Below are 6,598 nucleotides of genomic sequence, written 5' to 3' on the forward strand. Positions count from 1 at the left end.
AAACGTGGACCGTCCGTTCCACCACGTAGAACGGACGGTCTGCGTGCTAATGTGGAACGTCCGTTCCAGTCTCCAGAACGGACGGACCACACGTCTGGACCGTAGGGTCTGGACCGTCCGTTCCGAACCTTTCGGTCCGTCCGGTCTGGACCCTTCCGCCTCGGTTTTCCGTCGTTTTCTCTCGTGTATTCGTCCTTCCCTGCGTGTGTGACCCTGTAGGCTCATTCGGTATAGCAGTATAACCCGAAATCTCTATTTCGGATATACAAGTCATAGGCGGTCTCTAGCAAGACACTATGACTACCTATCTCGAATAGAGTTTGTTCGTGATCATACGAACTCCAGTGATGATTCCGGTTGATGATCCTTTTGTATCGTGATATCATATGTCGAACATAAGGCATGGACAAGCCGCCTTATCTGATTCGACTGCTTTCTCGTTCACTGAGTTCGACTGTCTGAAATAGACGACGTTCGTCTATAGTGCGGCCACACATTTCTACAGTCTCGCTCACACGAGGGGCCCAGCGATATCTCTCTCTTTTACGAGAGGTACAAATCCCGTCTTGACTATCTACAATCCAGTACATGATTCGTTTCGTACCTGATACACGCCTTTATGGTCCTCCTGTTACGCAGGACGTTTGACGTATTCAAAGCCTGCAACTCCTCATGTTGGATTCCGTAGATATCTCAGGTCTTAGGATCCAATCATGGAACCGCCATATGAGATTCAAGTCATGACGCTAGTCCATGTTACAATCTCATGCGGGTCAATCCCGTATTCCGTTCTCCAACGAATACCTATGACTGTGATCGTATCCAATACTTATGATCATCTCTATGATCATCAATCACACATCATACTAGTCTTATTATGTCGTTATTCCCATAAAGACACAAGACTAGGGAGTTTAGTATCATTCATAATGATACACGGATTTCATAACAGATCTAGTATGCAAGAACATGTAATGAATCAAATACTCTCATAAAACCCATAGAAAGTATCAATACATCAAATGTATCTAAATAAAGCTCATAAACAGTACATCATAGAGCACTAAACCAACACTCTAGAGTTAAGGAGGATTGAGTTGGAGCAGTGGAAGGATGGGTGACCTATTGGGAAGTGAGTTTCAGGTTGGTGTCGATGTCGATGTCGGTGTCGGGTCGGGTCGGGTCGAGTCGGGTCGGGGTCGGGATCGGGGTCTGGTCGGGAATATGTTTCGAATTTTTCGTTGGAAAATTCCAACGGATATCGGTTGGAAATTCCGTTGGAAAATTCCAACGGATTGCGGTTGGAAATCCGTTGGAAAATTCCAACGGATGCCGGTTGGAAATCCGTTGGAAAATTCCAACGGAAAAATTCGTTGAAATTCCGTTGAAAATTTCAACGATTTTCCAATGGACACCGATTTCTAACAACGAAATTCCAACGGATAAATCCGTTGGAAACGTTAATTTCCAACGGAAATTTGGCCATTTTCAACGGATTTACCTGTTGGAAATGACCATTTTTTTTGTAGTGCATTCTTTGGCTACCAAGGAAAATGTCAACTATGCGGCACTCATGGTCACAGTGCTCGTCGTTATCCCACTCTGCGTTCTTCTTCGGGTCCTTCTATCCTCGGCCAGCACCACAACAACCGCCCCAATCAGGATGGCAACCTCATGCTCACAACACGAGCTATCTGCTGCTCAACTGACATCTCCTACATGGCTACAGGACTCCGACTCCTCACACCATATCACCTCTGACTTGGCAAATTTGTCTCCACACTCCCCGTACTCTGGTAGCGATGATGTCATTCTAGGCGATGGCTCGGGCCATTCTATCACACATACGGGTTCTATGTCCCTTCCTACTCAATCTCGCTCTCTTTTTCTCCATAACATTCTATGTGTACCTAGCCTATGTAAGAACTTTATATCCATTCACCAATTATGCACTAATAATAACGTGTCAGTGGAATTCTTTCCTTACCATTTTCAGGTGAAGGATCTCAACACGAGGGCTCAAGTCACAACCGGTAAACTTAAAGATGGTGTGTACGAGTGGACAATCTCTTCCAACTTTCATTTCCCTTCCTCGTTTTATGTTTCATCTCGTGTCAAGACCACTTTGTCTGAGTGGCACTCCAGACTTGGACATCCCTCGGTGGATGTTCTAAAGTCGTGTCAGAATTTTCTTTACCTTTGTCTTCGTCTTCTAAATTCTCGCATTGTGAACCTTGTTCAATCAATAAAAGTCATAAGCTCCCTTTCTCCTCATCCACTCTTATCTCCTCTCGACCTCTTGAAATTCTATTCTCGGATGTATGGACTTCACCGGTTCCATCATTCGATGGTTTTAAATACTATGTTATCTTTGTCGATCACTTTACTCGCTATGTGTGGCTCTTTCCCCTACACAAAAAATCACAGGTTCTTGAAATTTTTTCCTGTTTCAAGACACTTGTCGAAAACCGATTTCAAGCACGAATTACCACTCTCTACTCCAACAATGGGGGAGAGTATATTGCTCTCCGTTCATTTCTCTCCACTAATGGTATTTCTCATTTTACCACACCTCCTCATACGCCGGAACATAATGGTATTTCCGAACGCAAACACCGTCATATTGTCGAGACGGGTTTGACTCTTCTTTCGCAAGCTTCCATTCCCACTGAATATTGGAGCTTCGCATTTCCCACTGCAGTGTTTCTTATTAATCGTCTTCCAACTACTGTTCTTAATCACAAATCTCCATATCAATCTCTTTTTGGCTCGCCTCCTATCTACTCTAAGCTTCGAACATTCGGTTGCTTATGCTATCCGTGGTTACGACCTTACACTCATCACAAGCTCGGCCCCGTTTCATCCCCTTGTGTCTTTATCGGGTACTCCCTAACCCAAAGTGCATTTCTCTGCCTTCATGTACCTTCTTCTCGAGTCTACGCCTCTCGTCATGTTACCTTTGTTGAGTCCACCTTTCCATTCTCATAACGTCTCTCTTCGTTACTCCCTCCCATACAACCTGGACCTCCTATGTCTTCTTCACCATCGTACACTCTAGTTCCTGTTCGACCACTCGTCACTCCATCGTCATCATCACCGGGACTGCCCTTGCGCTTGGAACCTTCACCGCCGAGCCTCATAACTTCTTTTCCTTCTCCGACCAACCCTTTATCGGCTCCTCCATCACCCTTCACTGAATCCTCTTCTCCCACACATCATAACATACCTCCCACCCAACCCACTCAAACAACCTCCCATAAAAGGAAACATCCACCCTATGATCACTCGTGCCAAGAATAATATTACCAAGCCACTCACCAAAATTTCACACCATACGACCACTTCACCGAACCACGACATAGAACTTGTAACCGTGTCTCAGGCTCTCAAATCATCTCAATGGAGACAAGCCATGACGGAGGAATTTGATGCGTTGGTCCAAAACGGAACGTGGACTTTGGTTCCCTTGGAACCATTGTATAATGTTGTTGGGTGCAAATAGATTTTTAGTAATAAACATCTCCCTAATGGATGTATTGATAGGTACAAAGCTCGACTTGTTGCCAAAGGCTTTCACCAATGTCCAGGAATTGACTACAACGATATGTTTAGTCTGATGATCAAGCCGACAACCATCTGATTGGTTCTTAGCATTGCCACAACATGAGGTTGGTCCCTACGTCAACTAGATGTGAACAATGCATTTTTGCAAGGACATCTCACCGACGAAGTCTACATGACTCAACCTCCAGGGTTTGTTGATCACGATCGACCAACACATGTCTGTAACTCAGACATGGTACCATGAACTACGCACATTTCTTCTTGCCTCTGGTTTTGTCAACTCGCTCTCGGACACGTCGCTCTTTATTCTTCGTGAAGCTCCTGTCACTATCTATCCTCTGGTTTATGTTGACGATATCATTGTGACCGGCAATAACCGTTCTCGTTGTCAAGATTTCATTTCCATGCTCTCTGCTCGATTCTCTGATGTCGCAAATCTAGGTGTATAAATTTGGTCAAGTAATAATATCCTAGATTCAACAAATACCACAAGTGTATGGTTCGATTGTAGTAACTAGGGTCGAACACATGGATAAGTAAACAACTGAATCAAATCCAAATCTAAGTCTAAATCCAGATAAAATAATGTGGATGTGGGAATGTAGTAAAACAAATGACAAAACGGCTGTAAACTATGAATGATGAACACTGCAGGCTTCAGGATTGCTTTACATGCATGGATCTTTCAAAAGATGTAAACTTAGTGGTTTATCTATCCAATCCAGGGAATTCAAGCTTTAAAATAGATATTAACTCTCCCAAGTCTAACCTCACTATCCAGGTTTAATCCTACCAATCTTCCGATTCGATAGTCTAAAACTCTGGATGCATGAACGAACGCTATCATAATTCCTAGGCAAATACCCATCTTCCAATGCGATACCTGTTCTATTTATTGAATTATTTTCAGGTTAGAATCCCATATGTCTATGTGAATTAAAACCCTAAGTTCATTCAATCAAGCGGTTAACAAGATCGAAAGCATTAAGATCAACTCAATAAACTGAATAGAATAAACAAATCCATAGAGTCTGGAATTAAAAACCAAAGATCCCTACATAGCAAATCTCTAACCTACAGTTATGGAACTACTCGTTAATCATCGAGACGTCGGGGTTCATATCAATATAACAAAACATCGTAAAATAGAAGAAAGGAAGAATGCTTAATCGATTTCCCGGCTTCGTAATCTTCGTCTTCTACTCTGTTCTCTTGCCTCTTGATAATTTCCTTCTTTTTGAGTGCTCTATGGTGTGTTTTCTGTCAAAAGTATGAATGTTTTTTACCTTGGGGGCTAACCCTAGTTAACCCTTCTTTTTCTGGGCCAAAATTCGGAATATTTCCAAAATCTGGTAAGTGACCCGATCGTGTGACTGAAAGTGACACGGTCGTGTCACTTAACAGTTTTGGTGAGCTTCACAAATTTGCTCATAACTTCCTGCTCCGACATCGGATTTGGGCGATCTTGGTGTCTATGCGTAGATATCGAACAGAGCTTTCCAATGATATAGAAATTGCATGATTTAGACTTGTATAGTGAAAGTTATTGGACTTGCAAAATCTGATATTTTCTGAGCTTCACGTTTTCCCTGGAGACACTCCAAATGTTCCCGGTTCGTCCGTGATGTTCCGTATTCCATGTTTTCCACTCCTTTTGCTCTCTTTATGTGTAGATTCCTGTTTAAACACCAAAGAATACAACCAACCAATATCGAAGCCAAATGTGCCCTAAAATGTCTACAAATATATAAAACCGAGTGAAATACGCTAGACATCCTATATCAAAACATCACCCAAAATACGTGTTATCATTCTCCCTCAAAGATCTCGGCGAGCTCTCGTTCTTCCTAGGTGTGGAAGTCTCTTGCTCCTCTTCCGGCATGTACCTGACACATCACAGATACATCACCGATCTTCTCATCCAGACCAATATGTTGCATGCAAAACCAGTGATAACTCCAATATCTGCAACCACATCTCTCACGCTTAACGCCGACACTGCTCTAGATGATCCAGTCGAATATCGCAACATTATGGTAGTCTTCAGTACCTAAATTTCACTCGGCTTGACCTTGCCTTCGCAGTTAACAAATTGTCTCAGTATATGCATCGTCCAACGACTGAACACTGGCAAGCGGTCAAATGTGTACTTCAGTATCTAGTCGGCACCAAGTCTCTAGGAATTTTTCTGTCTGACACCAACCGACCAACGCATCACGCCTTCTCTGACGCCGACTAGGGTGGGAATCGTGATGACTTCACATCCACAAGTGCTCACATTGTCTATTATGGCAATCATCCTATTTCTTGGTCATCCAAGAAACAACGCACTGTGACTCGCTCCTCTACTGAATCGGAATACAAATCCGTCGCCTCGACTGCCTCTGAAGTTAGGTGGCTATCTTCCCTATTGACTGAACTTAGGTTCTCTTCCTCGGCTACACCTGTCATTTACTGTGACAACGTCGGAGCCACGTACCTCTGTGCCAATCCCATCTTCCACTCTCGCATGAAACACGCTGCGATCGACTATCACTTCATTAGGGGGCTTGTTCAGACTGGCCAACTTCGTGTTTCACATGTCTCCTCCCAAGATCAACTTGCTGATGCTCTCACCAAATCTTAACCGCGTAATCGATTCGATTTGTTACGTGTCAAGATTGGTCTCGGTTCCGAGCCTCATCTTGCGGGGGTATAATGGAAGATATATTTTCTGAAAATCCTCCCTAAAACAGGGAAGAAAATCCTCCATAAATCATGCATAGGTTTGTGTAAATAATGGAAATAAATCTCCTTAAATCATGCATATACAATTGTATATAAACTCTTGCTTTGCTTCCTAAGATGTAATGAAATAATTTTCCCCTTTTTGATATTACAAAATACTCTATTAGTGGATTTATCGGACACAAGATCCGATCGAGACGTAGGATCTCCCACACTGGGAATCCGAACTCGTTAAACTCGCGTCTTTTTTACTGTTTTCTCGTGAGAAGTGTGTGAGGTTCATCGTTGGTGAATTTCGGCGTCAACT

This window comes from Tarenaya hassleriana, unplaced genomic scaffold (genome assembly GCF_000463585.1).
Source record: "Tarenaya hassleriana unplaced genomic scaffold, ASM46358v1 Cleome29, whole genome shotgun sequence".
NCBI lineage: Eukaryota > Viridiplantae > Streptophyta > Magnoliopsida > Brassicales > Cleomaceae > Tarenaya > Tarenaya hassleriana.